General features: G+C 35.2%; 1 long non-coding RNA gene across 2 annotated transcripts in view; it reads right to left on the reverse strand.

The window, feature by feature from the left end:
* Positions 1-1,617: 1,617 nt before the first annotated feature.
* The window catches only part of LOC308176546, a 46,578-nt gene continuing 30,741 nt past the window's right edge, over positions 1,618-17,454 (reverse strand). For both annotated transcript variants that reach the window (XR_013938362.1, XR_013938363.1), the window contains one exon: positions 1,618-9,134. This is a non-coding gene — a long non-coding RNA (uncharacterized lncRNA). The remainder of the gene's footprint in view (positions 9,135-17,454) is intronic.

Genomic DNA, 17,454 nt, shown 5'->3' on the forward strand with positions numbered 1-17,454 from the left:
TAATAATAATAATAATAAAAATAAATAGCCAAAGTTGAAATTCGTAAAAGCAGCTTTTATTGAGCAGCCTAAGTTGAAATATGCCTTGCAGGGCTGGCCCTGTTAGCCTGGTTCCCAGCTCAGGGCACTGTATGCTGATTTGAATCACAGTCCTCAGAAGAGCAGACCACTGGTGCTAGGAAGGATTAGAGTTCTGAGCCATCAAGCCAGATTCAAGGTTTTTCTTTACCCATTATTTTGATGTTTGATAGCATGCTTAAATTAAATACTTGGAAGATTACATTTTACTAAATAATGTTGCGAGCAAACAGTTTCTGCAGTCTTGACATTCTTTCACCCGAGAACATTTTCTTTAAAAGGTAGCACGTTTCCTTGGACAGCAGCCATCCCTGGCAGCAGATCTCAGCACTCAGTAGGAAACCCATGCCTTTGAGTTCTGAACTAGCCCATACTGGAATTAAAACACAACACTAACAGTCAGAATCAGTTGTTCTTGGTGGGTAAGTGTTTTATAACTGCATGGGGATATAAGAGCAGAGCCTCAAGTTTAAATCCTTTTTTAGAAAATGCTGTGATTAACTGCATGACTTCACTTATTGTTAGGGTAACAGATGGAAGTGCCACAGTGAAATATTTCCTTTTTATTTACAAACAATAGAAAGTCTTTCTACAGATAGGAATTAAAACATTACAGAAGCATTGGTTCCACAAGCTTAAATTCTTTCATGCTACCACATGCATTTTTCATGGAAAGTCAACATCTTTAACATTTTTGCACTGTCTGAATTTATCATCCATAACTTTTTTGTGATTCCTGTTCAAATGAGTTTGCTTCTTTAGAAAGAATTATGTACCTACAGTATAATGAGCTAATTAACTAAAGAACAAAAGGTGCCTTCTGTTATATGTGAGACATAACCAGCTCCCAGACACAGGCAACACATTCTTTATATTTAAAGGCAATCTGTATTGCTGATTTTGATGTCAGATGCTCTGTATCATTTTGTACAGTGCCACAAAAGAATTGCTAAAACATTAAAAAGAAAATTGTCTTTAAAAAAAACAAAACGCACGCCACATCTTACCACCAGTATTCTGAATTTTGAGAGGTTTGTAAAAGAAGTGTGCTTTGATCAATTGCAAGTTTTCTAAAAAAAAAAAAATCACTTTTATGCATTTTGACTGGTAATAGCACTGAGCAATCGACAAAACTGACAGAAAGAGACAGAAGCTGCATAAACAAAATAAGGTAGAGATTTTATTAAATATTAATTTTATTAATTCGCAGCAAAAATCTTTCTTTATTATGGTATATTAAAAATATATTTTCTTCATTCTAAATCATTTCTCTACAGACACTATACAACTTGTCAATGCCTGTAAAGATCTCTTAGCTTGCTAAAAATGCCTCAAGCACAAAGAGCAGTAAAATATTTTTTAATGCTGTAGACTTAGATCTCACCACATTTAACAAAATATATTAAAATCATGATTTATAGCATGGTTGCAAGTGAACAGTAAGGAATACATTTACTTTTAACCAGCAATAATTGTCATCGTACCATTGAAAGACCTCAAAAGAATTTTTAAAATCTTATGGAAGAGAATCTGGCAGATTCTGTGAACTGTTGTAAGAAAGCAGTATCTGTGTCCAGGGTTTACAAATAGGTATGTGGAAACAGAAATGTACTGGAGGTACACTTCTGCATAAACACAAAAGAGAAACACTCTTATTCCAGGATTCCTCTAGGAATTACAATAATAACTTCATTGTCTGTATATAAATTGTGTGAATTAGAGTTGAAGACCCAACTGACAGGCTTCTAGCCAGCCACAGCTCCACTTTGGGCTTCCTGGACCTCTTGAGGAACCTCTGGATGAGGCAAAGGGTTTGGGGCTGGTCCTCTCTGCTGTGGGTCAGCTCAGCCCCAAAGGGTTGTAAATAGCTTCACTGATAAAACCAGAATAAATATTAGACCATAAATGCATATTTCTTTTTCTTCTAAGTGTCTTCAGAAATCAGTAAAATAAGCTATATTTCTACATTGGGGATCTCTGGACGCATATTTCTATTACATCCTATACCTGCATCATCAAGCATCTAAGCATATCCTACTTATTTAACAGGATCCCATTGAGATAGACTTTCTGTTGTCCTTAATAAGAGCTCACAGTACCTTCTTCATATATTGTGACAACAAAGGGGTTGGACATTTCTTAGACACATTTTCCTAGTATTTTTTTCTTTTTAAAGGTGTCTTGCAAAAGCAATTTAAGCTGTGTGCACATAAGCTTTTGGTTATCAACTATATAAAGGGCATACACTCAGAGCTAAAAAAAAAAAAAAAAAAAAAAAAACAAACTGTGCACACTTGGCTTTAAAAAGGCAGATATCCACCATTTTCATTTCTGTTTGAATGGACACTAAAATGGCAATTAATCCATACCATTAGCAGTAAGGAAGAGCTTCCTACCGTCATTAATAATCACTTGCCTTCTCAGAGGACACTCAGTCACTTGAGGTGATATGATTGCATGCACACAGACCCAGAAACTCCCTTCCCTCTGGCACCTCAGCTTCACAAAAGTTCTTATCCAAAGGTCAGCTGCCAATCGGTATGTACATATATACACACATAGGTCCTTGGTGGGAATAAATTCCAAGTTGGCTACAAGAGCATATAGATACTTTTACTTGAGGTAAAAAAAGAATAAATATTTTTTATTTGTTCTTTTGTCCTTCCCAGAAAATGACACATCCATACATCCTGAGCTAGTATACTGCCCAAAGCTAGTATATTGCCAGAGCAACTGCAAAGCTATGAATCTGTCCTACATAAAGTCACCATCAGCTTCTTCATGAATACAGAACTCATTTAGCTGAGAAAACTGTTATGCAAACTTGAGCTGTTGCTCTGTGTCCATGCAAACAGGTGAGAAATCCAATATAATCAACCTGTCAACCTGAACTACTGAATCCCATCACTAAACCATGTCCCTTAGTCTGGAGAAGAGGAGGCTCAGGGGAGACCTTATTGCTCTCTACAACTTCCTGAAAGGAAGCTGGGGGTTGGCTTCTTCTCGCAGACAATAAGAGAGAATGGCCTCAAGTTGCACCAGGGGAGGTTCAGGTTGGAAATTAGGAGAAATTTTCTTCTCAGAAGGAGTAGGAATGGGTTGCCAAGGGAAGTGGTGGAGTTACCACCATCCCTGGGAGTATTTAAGGAAAGGTTGGATGTGGTACTTAGGGACATGGTTTAGTGTGTAATATTGGTGTTAGGGGGACGGTTGGACCAGATGATCTTGGAGGTCTTCATGATTCTATGTCTCTATGTCCACAAGTGTCTTAAATAGCTCCAGGGATGGGGACTCCACCATTACCCTGGGCAGACTGTTCCAATGCTTGACCATTCTCTGTAAAGAAATTCTTCCTAATGTCCAATCTACAACCTCCCCTGGCGTAACTTCAGACGATTTCCTCATGTCCTATCACTTGCTGCCTGAGAAAAGAGACTAACATCTTCCTTTCTGCAACCTCCCTTCACGTGATTATAGAGAGTGATGAGCCTCCTTTTCTCCAGACTAAACAACTCCAGTTCCCTCAATCACTCAGCATTACTCTGGTTTTCCAGCCCCTTTACTAGGTTCATTGCTCAACTCGGCACACACTCAAACAAGTCAATATCTTACTTGTAAGGACAGAGACTGAAGAAATAAGCTGAGGACATTTTTAAGAGGATTAAAAAAAAAAATTATATTTGTATTACCAAATTATAAATTTATTTGTAATTTTATGAATAATTTCTAAGTACAAATTACAACCTGCTTCTCTTCCTCAAATAAAATACAAAGTGGTCAAGGCTTCTTCTGACAGTTTTATATCCTACCCACATTTTTCCAGGAAGAAGACTGAAAGATGTAAAAAGGGGATGATACAACAGAAGGTTGTATGTTGCCTTCCTCCTCTGGCAGTCAGAGAGTGCCAGGTAGGGAGCAAAGGCTGCATTCAGCAAGGGAAAGGAAAAGTACTACATAAAGTCATAGGAAAACTAGTAGTCTGTCAATATATTTGCTCTTATACCCTCATCAGGCTCTAAATTATTCCTTCAGGAGACCACTTACAATAAAATAGAGGATATCTATTTCCTTGAACAAAAAACAACAACAAAAAAACCAACAAAATTTAAAGAAAAGTGGTTTTACTTGCTAAGATTGTCATTCCTGTCCTGAGTAAACTGAAGAACATGTTTTCAGATAATTTTTTTCCTGGTGCACAATCAATGTAAAAATATAAAATGAATGAAAATCAGTAATCTCTTCTCAACAGTGTAATAAATAACTAAATTCATAATTTTCCCACTGTACTAAAATGCATTTCAGAAAAAAAAAAAAAAAGGTTAATGCTTCACCCACTTGAGTAGATTTAGAACAGCTATACTGTAGCCATTGAACAGAAGTATTCTATGGGAAGAGAAAAAGAATCATAAACTTTAATAATCATGATTAAAAATACGTCATTATTTGCATAGCCGCACACTTCTATTTAGGGCATATGAAAACACACATGTAAACACAAGCAAAATGATTTGAAAAAAATAACATAAAGGTTCATTCCTGAGGAAGAGAAATAGCTGATAGGTTGTTAAATTTATCTTTTTTTATCTTAAATTTACTTTTAATAGATTTGATTCTTGTTAAATTGACATTTCTTTAATCGCAGTATAACTTAAGAAAATACTTTTAGGTATAACAATATTAAAATGCACCTAAATCCTTATTAGCAGAAGCATCATATACTTCAACAATTGATAACAGATTACTAATTTTAATAATCAGGAATAATTCTAACCCATTTAATGAACTGCTTAGTAGTAGGTCTAAAAAAAGTTTAATCCTTGTTCCAACTACTTGAAAAATAAACCCAACATTATTATAATTTGATATGACAGTCAGGACTGCAAGTGTAAGATCATTAACACTTCACAGGTTATACCCTGAAGTAAATCTTACAAGAAGTTCACATAAATAAGGACAGATTTACACAATTATGTAGTTATGAGTATCACTGCATTTCTAACCATAAGTGAATTCTTCTCAATTTGCTATTCATTTGACTTTGATATGCTTGAAAAAAATGCAATCCAACAGAAAACAAGTCAACTCATTTTTTCCTTTTTTCTTATTTGGTTTCAGGACATTTATATACCAGGTAGAGGTATATGAACCCAGACGGTTTCATCTAAGAGAATTTTTGCTTGTAAAAGAATTCAGAAAAGTTTCATTTATTCCACTTAGGTTTGCATTTTTGCCTATTGTTTGACTGGAATGCTACAAAAGAATTATAAAGGAGTTAAAGAAAATTTAAATTTGGCAAATACAAGAAAAAACAAAAGACTCCTCTCTGGAAATAAATAAATAAATAAATAAGATGTGGAGAATAACGATAACAAAAAAAAAAAATAGAAAACCCTTTTAAGATTAAGGAAAAAAAATGCAAAGACAAGGGACCTCTCTACTTTGTAAGGAGCTCTTCATTGGTATTTGTAACTGAACAACTCAGACATGATACTGTGGCACACTATACTCTGATCAAACACATTAGCTTGTAAAATTTCTCACCTCTGTGGAGCCACTGATGACATTGTTTGGTTTTTATCTGATAGAGAGTGAAGGGGAATTGGGAATGCATTATTTCAGGAGATTATAAATAACTACATTAAAGACCCACAGCCTTGAAAGATGTGCTTTTTTCTTTTCAGGAACTTAACAGTTTTTAATTTTCATAGATAAATAATTTTTACATCGCAATAAACACAATATATTTGTCAGTTGATCGGTGTTGTTTCTTCCTAAAATACTCCAAGATGACTATTATAATGTGCTGTCATGGCTGTCCAATGCTTCTCTGACACTTAATGCCACTGATCTGGAGAACTCTCCTCTAAAATGAGCAGTGCAGCTAAAAATCCATATTGGGAAAACAAAACAAACAAACAAACAAAACCCAATACATTTAGTAGCATCAACTCTGCTGGCTAGTTACAATTAAATTAAATCTTGGATAAGTAGACCAGACTTTATGCTTGATTTTAACATGTGCTGGGGGCATACCTATTTAAAAATGTATGTGTTTATGTAGGTAAGAAATTGGTCTTTGTTTATGAAAGAAAGGAGACATGATCAACTCTTCAACATTTCTCAAATAATTTCATAATGTTTTATACAAAATAACACAAAATACAAATAACTTGTTTTCAGAATGTTGCATTTGATCTGCTCCATCAAATGTGAAGATTAAGTCAGTCATTGGGAAAAGACCCGGTGTAGTGAAAACATCAGAGCAGTTTTTACTGCTGACTGACTACTGAGACCTTCCCAATGTAGCTTTTGTACTTCAGTAATCTGAGAGCTTCAGGACCACTCTGAATGTTGAGGGCATTTGATGATAATAATCAAGAAATTTTGATACTTTATTAAAATAGTTCAGCATTTTGCTGAATTCAGCATCAGATCCTTTAAGTTTGTTAGATTTGCTAAACATTACTCCTAATAGTTTATAGAGAAAAATGAACAAGTACTTCTGTCCTCATAATCAAGTTTCTCAGTTACAGAAATTCAGTCTTCAGATCTTTGAATCAACTCCATGAAAATGCAAAGTACAAGGTTAAATTCACAGCATTTTAAATAATCAATATTTAAAATAACTGAAGCTACTGCATTATTTTACAATTTTTACAATGGTGTTGAACTGATCACACCTAACACTTTAAGAACTGTTAGATTTCTCTATTTCTTTTTCTTCTAAACATGCACGAAGAGGTAGTATTTTATATCCGTTGTAATATTTATGTTTATCACCATTTTGAACTATTTGAACTTATCTTTTCACACAGCTCTTATGAAATATTAGAGGAACTAATTGCTCAAATCTCCTACATGTGAAACTGTGAAATTGCATATCCTTTGCAAAGCGTAAGTTTGGTTAGCATGTTTCTGCTTGAAAACCTCATTCCACATGAAACTCCAAAATAATATCTTTAATTATAAAAATAATTGCCACAAACATTAATTTTGTTGATGGATGGTTCCCACTCTTCAATCTTCCACTTAAATCTATCCGAACATTTATAGGAAGTTAATTGGACAATACAACTTTATTTTTTTTAATGTTTCCTGTTGTCAAATAATTTTTTATTAATCAGAATTGAAAGTTATTTATTTTTTATACCCTGCTTTCAGACACTTCACATTTAGTGCTATTTAGTATAGTACACGAAACTATTTAAATATTGCTTTCAACTTTTTGGAGCCTTTTGTTTTACCAGACTTCTGTGTTACTTCACTATGCGATTTACTGAAGGCTAGTAATTATTAGGACATGTGGTAGGCGTTTATCACCAGTAACATCACACAGCCCACTCTATGATCAAGATACAATAGGGCAAATGGTACAATTAAAGGCACATTCTTTGGTGCATAACAATAGAAGCCTTGTGACATGGAAAGATTAGGAAAAGACTCAAACATCTTTAAAACTACTCATTACCACCAGTTAAAATGTGCATGTCTGACCTTTATGGTAATCAGTAGTACTCCACTTGTGAACTATGGAGCTAAATAAGCTTTATTTTAGACACACACAATTCTTTGCAGTGACCTGCAGTTAACTTAGCTGATCTCAGAGACTAAGCTTACAATGAATCAACCCATCAGTGGTCATAATGATAGGCCATCATCTTTATCAACCAGTTTACAATGACAGGCAGAAAACAGTACCGTAGATTTTCCTGCCAAGTGGAGTAGTATTTAAATGTTGACTGCTATATACATCAGATTAACAAGGTTGCAAAGTTACTGAGAATCCCATTCCCTGAGGTGCAGATTCACCCTGTGGTGCTATTATACCATAAGGTATATCAAAGATAATTGCTTAGTTTATTATCCTGTTGTCTTTTATGTCGGCCCCTAATTGTGAATTCAGAAACCTCTTGATCTCCCAGTTCCTTATGGACCTGTTATTAACCCCATTCATTTTAATTAGGATTTATTACTATTTTTATTATTAAAGTGTAGTGTGTTTTTTTTTGTTGTTTTTTTTTTTTTTAATAGATATTTCCAAATAACCCACAATTCTTTCTTACAGCTTCAGTAAAGGAGATTGATGGGATATTCAGTCAGTGTTTTAAATACAGGTCTCTAAAGCTCCTTTTCTATCTCCTGCCAAAATCTGGCATATCAAGGTGCAGATTTTTTTTACCTGAAGTTGCTTTAATAGTTTAAGTAGCATGCAAATGAACAAAGATTTCTGTGGTAAAATCAGATTGTTATATTTCTGTATAATTTTAAAATATCGTCCTAACAGGAAAGTGTGCGCTGGTTCTGTCATAACTGCTATCTTCCCCATAGTCCTGAAAGATGTTGGTCCAACTTTCACGGTCCTTGTGCTGCACTTTACAGAGAACAATTTAAGCATATTCCCATAAAATACCACATGAAACCTAAAGAACCCAGAAACAGTTAAAAACTATGGCCTGGCTAGTACAGATAAGTAGTCATTCATAATTCCTCCTAATGTATACAATATTAATCTGTATGTACCTAGAAAATCTGACTACTTCCTATACTTCAAAGTCATTGCCTTTGCTACGAGACCTAGAAAGTGCTTCAGGATTCATTATGACATGTGGAATATATAAGCAATAAGGCATGACAGGGAGTGTGGTTATCATAAGATAATCACACCCCTGGGTCATTACAAAGCATGAGGTGCAGCCGAGCACCTCTCATTCCCCCTGGGGTGTGATTATATCATGATAAGCACACTTCATGCAGTTACCTTATTGCTTTTATAAAAAGTCTTTGTTGGGAAGAAAAACTGTATTTTTTACTTAAAGATGATAAAGTTGGCAGTTTACTATGTTGAGCAGTACTTTCTGCTAAGCTCCACGGTTTATATGTATTAATCTACTCCTTTAGAATATACATCTGCCAAAGCTGATCCGAATTCATCAATCAAAGGTGTTCATAATACAGCATGTGTTCAGGTGATCAGTCTGGAAAAGGATGTGTGGATGTCCCAGGCAATCCCATAGCCACTGGCTGTTCGCTGTACACCTACTTCTTTTCTCCAAATGCTAAATAAATAAATAAATAAATAGTTATGATTTAAAAAACCAACAATACTTGACAGCAGACAAAGTTACTTAACCAAAAGTTAAAAGACATTTTAAACAGATACATTTACAGGAAAATGTAGACTTCAGTAACTGGAAAATAATTCAACTTGCACAACAAGGAAAAGTTTCTAACTTGCTTTTGCCCGTGGTAGGATATCTCCCACAAATTAAGGGTGACAACTTAATTTAGGGTCCTAGGTAAACTACAAAATCCCACTGCTGTCATTCAGATTGTAGCCTAAGGGGTCTAATGTGATCTTTTGGATTTACAAACACCTGCCTTGGATTATGCCATATGTCTTCTTAGTGGCTCCAGGGGTGAATGCTCTGTCCAGTGTTCAGCTCATTTTGTGCTTTAAGAATGCATAACTGCACACAGGATATGAAGGTTTGCATCCATTTACAATTTATCAAGTGTGATGGCCATGTTCTGATTTCAGAAGCATTCAGTGGTCTGGAAAGGGGCATATGTATGGGCTGAATTTGGCCCTGGGCCATTTATGAATATAGGTAACACTTTTCACCTAATATGAGCAAGTCACAAATTCAGCTATTTAATTTAAATAGGTCCTTGTCACCATATCTTCCAGATTTAAGAGGCAGGGTTAGGAACACTGTCAGTATCCTGGATGAAAAGGAAAAAATCCAGTAGCCTTCCATCTTCCAGCATTTAATTTGACACAATACTCTCACTACATAGATACACAAAATCTTCCTTCTCCCAACAACAATTTGAACTCTAGCATTTTATCTTTATATTTTACACACACACAGACATACACAAAAGGAAATTATAACAAAAGATATATCTGTGATGCATTTCCTTGGAAGTCTATGAATTTATCGCAAGCAAAGACTCTGAGCTTTTGAATAGCAATAATATGATACTAATTACAAGTTAATTTAATAATAACAACCAAAGATATTTGGTAAATAACAAGTAAGGACATAAAAATATTAAGCTAGAATTTGGGGCTAGAGTCACCAATTTTCAGATGGCACATTTTTATATAAATTTATATTATTTTATATAACATATTGTTTGAGGTGATTCACAAATAACTTCAGAAATGGCTTCCTTATCTAGAAGAGATGGGTTGAAAGTGAGTGTTGCCATTACTCACTTCCTTACAATGAGATGAAAACAATGAATATTAAAAGAGTAAAGGGGGAGTAAACATCACCCCATTTGTTCTAAAGGTTATACTTTAAAAACTGCAGCTAGTAAATTACCATCTACTGGTTTATAAAAGCATTCCTAGTATTTTATGACTCTAGAGATACTCACATACAGATATAAACCTCTCCCAATATTTCTATGTTCATAAAATAAAATTTGGTTCTAAACTCTTACTCATTTCAGAGTCTGGCTATGTAAGGAATACCAACTTGAAAGAGACTTAGTTGGAGTAGTGTAGATTTTTTTTTCTTTAAATTTATTTGAATTTCATTTATATTTTAGTTTTATTTGAGTAGAAAGGTAACACAATGCTTGTGTATGCGGAGTCAACCTTATTTCTGCCACTGTCTAATATAAGTGTTTTACAGCTGATCATTCTTTTAAAATAGAGCTACTGTGTATGGTATGAAATAACTTTGTTCCACACCACAGTTAATTATTTATAACAGTATCATGAAGTGCTTGTTGATGAATTACAGGATAGAAAGCATGGAAAGGAGGAGAAAAACAGGAAGTGGGAATTTGGGAAGAAATATGGTTTCTGTTAATGAAGTACTATATAAAACAAAAGCAGTACAACTAAAATTTATTTATTAATGCACTTCTACACATTCAATTTGCTCATGTCCTGATCTGCAACAAGGGCCTCCCAGAGAGGAATGAAAATACTAGTATTACATAGCACAAGTGGAAGTACATGCAAGTAATTCTCAATGGCTAGGTGACTACCAGCTTGGAAAAACTGGGCATTAGGATGAATTTGCCCAACAGATTTCCATTACTTTCTGTGTAAAAGCATCAATTGGTATTAGAATATTGGAAATCTGTCCATTCCCTGTACTGGTAACCATGGCTACACTTGCCCAGATTTTTTCCCCTCTTCTGCAATGGGAGCACAGAACAGCATGTGTAAATAGGCTTAGAAATGGCTAGTAGTGGTTAGCCACAGCAGCATTACTCCAAGCAGTATAGCTAAGGCTGGCTCCTCAGCTAGGGAGAATTTAGCAGAAACACAGGAAATGTCTTACTAGATACCACCCTACAAGACAATACCTTCTTTTTACTGCAACCCTTGCTACCTGACAGTAATCAACACGATGTCTCCTCAGGAAGAAGGATGAGAAATTCCACTTCAGTTAGAGAGCAGGCCATCTGTCCCCAGGAAAATTACATCTTTATTCCAAATAGCTAAAGATTAGTATAAAGTCTGAAGCTAAAGGCTTTATATGCTTTCCAAGACTGGATTTTTCTGAAGTATGGTTTAGGTTCCTTCCCTTCCCTTTCCCCTTTTTCCTTTCCCCTTTTTCCTTCCCCCTTTCTGATTAAATGGTACTAGTTGGGATACATTTGTTATTCAGATAAATTTCCATCTCCTACTGGAATTCTATTGAATTTATGACCTCCCTGACATCAAGTGGAAAATCAGCTGCTTAGATCAATCTGTATCTGTGTGAAGACATATTTCTATCTACTGTGTTTGAACTCACCACCATTCAGTTTTGAGCACTCTCCTGCTTTACAAGACAAGAACAGACCGTCCTCATTTACCTTCATTCTTTTGTCTCACTCTAATTTTTTCTCTCTCATTCTGGTCTCTAAAGTAAACAACACTTATTTTCCATTGCACAGTTTTAATATTCCCTTCCTGTTTCTCAGTGCCTTTTTCCAAATCTCTCAAAGATCAGCAATGACCCTACACAGTATTTCAGACAGTCATAAGTTCATTTCATATAATGGTACTAGAAAGTTTTCTATTCCTTCTCCATCTCACTGAATACAAACATTTGTTTTCCTTTTCAATGACAATCATACACTGAGTAGATAACTTCCCTAAGCTGTCCACTAAGTTTTCAAGGTTTCTGAAATTATGCTTATTGAGCTTGGCTTGCCACACTGTTTCCTATTGCCTACTTTAAGTAGGTCTTTGTGAAATTCCTCACAAGCTTTACTAATTTTCTGCAAAGTTTGCTTCATTGCTTTACACTACCCCTGAGGCAATCATATCCTGATTCTATAGCAATCTTCTGTTCATTTATTATATATTTTAAACTGTAATTTATTAATAACTATATTACATAATACAGGGCCAGAGTTTAATCTATGAATCCATTGCTAGCCTTTCTTATGGCTAATAATAATAATAATAATAATTTCTACCTATTGTCTTGTAGACATTTTTACTAAAATTATTCTTGTCTGTCTCTTAACAAATATTTAGATACTCTAACAGCCTAACATAATGAAGGCTTGTAAAACACTTTTAAAATACAAAAATTAGAATATAAAAAATATTTCTCCTTTCCCATGCTCAAGAAATTCTAATAGTTTTGCTTTGTAGAGCCTTTCATACCTGATCCTGTTTACTGTTTAGATTTACTACTTACTATACAGACTTTAATCTTCCAGTGTCTGTGTTCCTCCTTTCTAAATTCTTACATCAATCAATCAGGCTCATACAACTGTAATTTTTACTGGCCTTTAATTATCTTTATAAACATGCATATGACATTTGATGTATATGAAATTTTAGTCCCATAATTGTTTCCAAATGAGAAGAACAGACAATATATTTGCTAGCCACTTGGCAAGTTCATATTTGAACTCTTTCCAAATTTAAAGGTTTCCTTCAAATGTGGAACATATAGTTCTCACATATTCTGGGGAAAACTTTGGGTCTATAAGATATATAGAGATGTTGCACTTTCTGTAGTGAGAGACATCTGATTACACATAAAGAATAAATTAGTGAGATAAAACTATCAGCTTGAGTAAATAGTTACCTAGAAAACAAAGACTGTATTCATGAACTAAGAAAAAGATTAAATAATAAACCCATAAGCAAATTAGTTTGAGTAGTTTGAATCAAAACTGCACGTTTTCATGAGCCCGCTGTTGCCCATTATTGCTCCAAGGTACAGCTGCTAAGTCCAGAGTCACTCTGCCTGAACAGCAATGTATCTGAGAGGAAAATTATCTTTTTCTTTTCTCAGAAACAGTATTGCTGGCATAAAATATATTCAGATTGGAGCAGAATTGTAATTAGGATAAATATTTGATGTCCAAAGTGTTATCACACTAGTATAGACAGGGAAGATGGAGATTTGTACATAGCTACTGTATTGTTGTTGCAGTCCTCTTATACTTCTGGTATATTTTTAAAGATTAAACAAATAAGAAAGGTGAATTGAAACAGGAAATATCAAAACAGCTTTACTTGTACTGGGTTGTTAAGAGAGCCTTTCAGAAAATGGAAGCAGTAGAACAAATAGTTGCAACTCGGGGATGATACAGTTCTGTAATCTATTGGGAATGATAGATTTGGCTCAACAGAAATAAATTCCTACAATTTTTTTTTTCTTTACTGAGATGTGGTCTATACAGAACATGTAGGCTGATTATAGGGGATGATGTGGAAAACACAAAAAGGCTGTGAAAGATCCTGTAATATTAGGGTTAATTTCATGCATCTTGCTTTAGTTTCAAAAACTGAGCCCTATTTCTCCAGCGCAATACTGGTCTGTCTGGCATTTCTTATACAGTCAAATTTCCCCTTTAAAATGATAACAGTTTCACCTTAAACATGAAGCAAAGGTTTAGTAAACAACCGAAGGTTAATATGTTATCCGAATATAGATATATTAGCAAAAATAATAATATATATATATGCTTTTACATGTCTGTAATTATAAAATCTTAGCAATTATTATATATAACAAAATTATAGAAGTGTCATTAGAGGTAATTTTAAAGGCAAATGTCCACAAAATAAAAGGGTATAGATTCCTCTTTTTACAGGGATTTACAGTACTCATCAGCTTGTATAGTTCACATTAGCATCCAGTGACATTGCTTTGTCTGTATATATTTCTAGCTGTCAACAGAATGTCCTGAGGCAATCGCATCCTGATTCTATAGCTATCTTCTATTCTTTTGTAATACACAAGGGTCTAATTTTCCATCAGCAAAGCATGAAATCATGTAAGGATGCCACATAACCAGCAAGTGCAAACAAGTAGCACTTTTTCTACACATAAAAATGCTTCGTAAAATAACAAATAAATTAAATCTTCTTGTTCAAGTAAAGTGCTTGAAAACCGAGACGATTTTTAGAAATTAGAGTACTCTGCACAGAACTGGCCATGCCACACTGTTCTTCTCAACATGTGCACCATCTTATAGTGTTATCTTGTGTGATAAAATTATTTCACTCATGCTGATGGTGGAGCTCTCTATTTTTCTGGACAAATAATACAGTTGCAAAAAACAGGCATATCAATTGAATTAATATAAATATCAAACATCCAGTAATTTACCAGAAGAATTGTCAAAATTAGTTGATGTAAGCTCACTGTTCCCATAGTAGTAGACTTACCCTATAGCTGTAACGGTTGCTATAAAGTGCTTTATAGGAATCCAAGGGAGCAAAATGTGCACACTGACTCTGTCATTTGTTACTTTCAAACCTTTTCTGTGGTGTAGTGTGAGAAAACACTAAGCCTCAGTAATTAAACCATTTGAAAATGTACCAGAATATATGTGCATATAAGGTACTCGGCCTCCAACTCCCTATCTGGAACATAAACACAGTTTTACAATACTGTCTGCCATCATCAATGACCTCCTCCTTAAGCAGCTCATGTTTGCAATATACTTGAACCACATTCAAGACATCTGTCTTCCTTGCTAGAGGAACTACAGAGACAAAGCTCAGTTTAGCCTCAATGTACTGACTGCAGTTGCCAAAATCATATTCTTCCTCTCTGCCTCTCATATTTCTACAACTTCAGGGGATTTTTAACACCCTTTTCTACATAATGTACAGTTTATTTAGCACATGGCTTTCAGATGTCTGGCTGCAAAGTAACCTGTTGTAATTTAAGGGAAACATGTTTTGAATAAAGTAGCTAGTGCTTTTAATCTCTACTGCATTTAGTACAATAGAGGCTTTCAGAAAAAATGGATTTTCCAGGATGAAGAGGACCACATAGTCTCTGCTCATGAAAAGAACTGAACTAGAATTTACATGAATAACTTCCAGTAAATCTGTCTGTGTCAGCTCCTCACCATTACAGCAACGCCTTTGAGAAATGGGTCTGTACATGACAAAGTCAGGCAACATGCATTTGTTCCCATCTCCCCCCTCAAAAATAAATAAATAAATAAATAAATAATCTTTTTTATGGAAACATTTCCTAAGCATTACAAAGCAATGTGATTTTGTTTGCCTCTTAAATTCAAGAGATAGGAACAAGGATAGTTGCTGCCAAAGCATATCAGATGTGCCTCAAAGGCTCAGTGATGACTCACTGCAAGAAAACAGCACTGGGAGTACAGAGGAAAGCCCTGACCCAGCTGGGGCAGCCTTGCCCATACTGGAACATGTGAGGCTGCTAGCCCACACAGGTGCAAGGATCAGCTCTGAAATGAATCCTGCAGTGCAGGAGTACTGAGAGTTGGCATCACCACAACCACAACTAAGCACTCATTAATCAGGGACAGGTTTTTCAGCAAGTTTTCACAGTTACTGGTCCACAGGAAAAAGTTCATCTGCAACATCTGTCAATCTGCCCCGCCAATATTCTTTTCCTACAAAAATGAACATTAAAGGAAATAATTATGTAGCCGATAAATACCCTTCAGGAAAGAGAAGTCACCCTATAGAACTGAATTCACCTTGGATTTGAGTAAGCTCAGTTCAGTGCTAGCTCATGTAGAACCCATGACTTTGTAGTCTACGATGAGCAAGCAGTCTAGTGCTAGTAGATGCTAGGTAAATAGCAAGCAGTCTGTGCCCTCCTTTACCTGTCCTGTTACCACTAACTAAGACAGTTACATGCAGTTGAGCTGTGACTACCAGAATGAAGCAAAGAGATAGGCCTGTTTTCACAGTCTTTCTACCTGTATTGGAAACTGGGCACAACTGTGTTCCCCTTTCTCCCTGTGGTAGCCCAGGAGTGGGAGCACAGAAAGCTGAAAGATTCAGATGTTGTATCTATAGTCCACTTGCCCAAGCCCTAGTTAGAAACCTGTAATTGTAGTAATACATGGTGTCTCCTCCAAGACGCTAGAGTCAGGCTTCAACATCTTTGCCTACTAGGCACATTTCTCTTGTCAGCAATGCCAGTAAGTGTAATCATCTTTCAGCCAGAGCAACCAGAAAACCAGAAAACTTTTGGTAGCAATAATTTGGAGAAAACAAGACAAAGCCAGTGTGCAATCCTGCTCCTAGTATTTTCTGTGGTTTATCTACCCTTGAATGATTTTCCATCACTTTTATGCCTGTCTGGCAGGGCATGAATAGTAAGACTCTGCTTTTTTTTCAGGAGCATTTCAAAGCTTTCACCCATCTTTGCCATTTTTTCTGCAACTAATAAGTAAATGGAGACCTTACAGCTACATAATCAAATGTAACCTTTCTCATGTAGTACAATTGTAGATGCTGAATTACCTGTGTGCACATTTTCTGATTTACATCACTGCATAAAATTATGCAGTGATGTCAAACATCCAGTTATGCTTTAAGGCATTGGGCCAAATGGACCTGCTTCATATACTTATATAACCCATATGTTACACTAAGATTAAATATTCTAAACTTTCAGATAAAATCATTTCCATTAAAAGAAAAATATTGTTTCTAGCTTTCATAGTTGTGAAGAAAACCTGCAACTGTTAGCAGACTGTAAACTGGTGCAATGCCTAAGGCTGGAAACAGATGGAAATCTGGGTTCAGAAAAGCAACAGCTCTACTTCTGCTATTTAGCTCTCTGGATGTTGATTTTAAATCTAATGTTTTGTCTTTAAGAGTTAACGCTACATATTTTGGTGAACATTTAAATAAATAGGCAAAGAAGACTGTGGGACCTAAGCCCTCATAGGTCATAATGGGAAGCAGAAGAGATACAAGCTGGGAAAAGGGGAAAAAACAGTAATATTGCAGCAACACCAGTGTCTATGAAATGCATTACAAGCAAATAAGGAAATGATTATGCACAAAAGCAAAGTTAAAAAAAATGACAGGATTAGGAAACATGAGGGGAAATGGTAGCCATAAATTTACATCTCAAAATAAGAAATTTAAAAAGACTTAAGTAACCT

This window comes from Anser brachyrhynchus, assembly GCF_964034855.1.
Source record: "Anser brachyrhynchus genome assembly, chromosome: 1".
NCBI lineage: Eukaryota > Metazoa > Chordata > Aves > Anseriformes > Anatidae > Anser > Anser brachyrhynchus.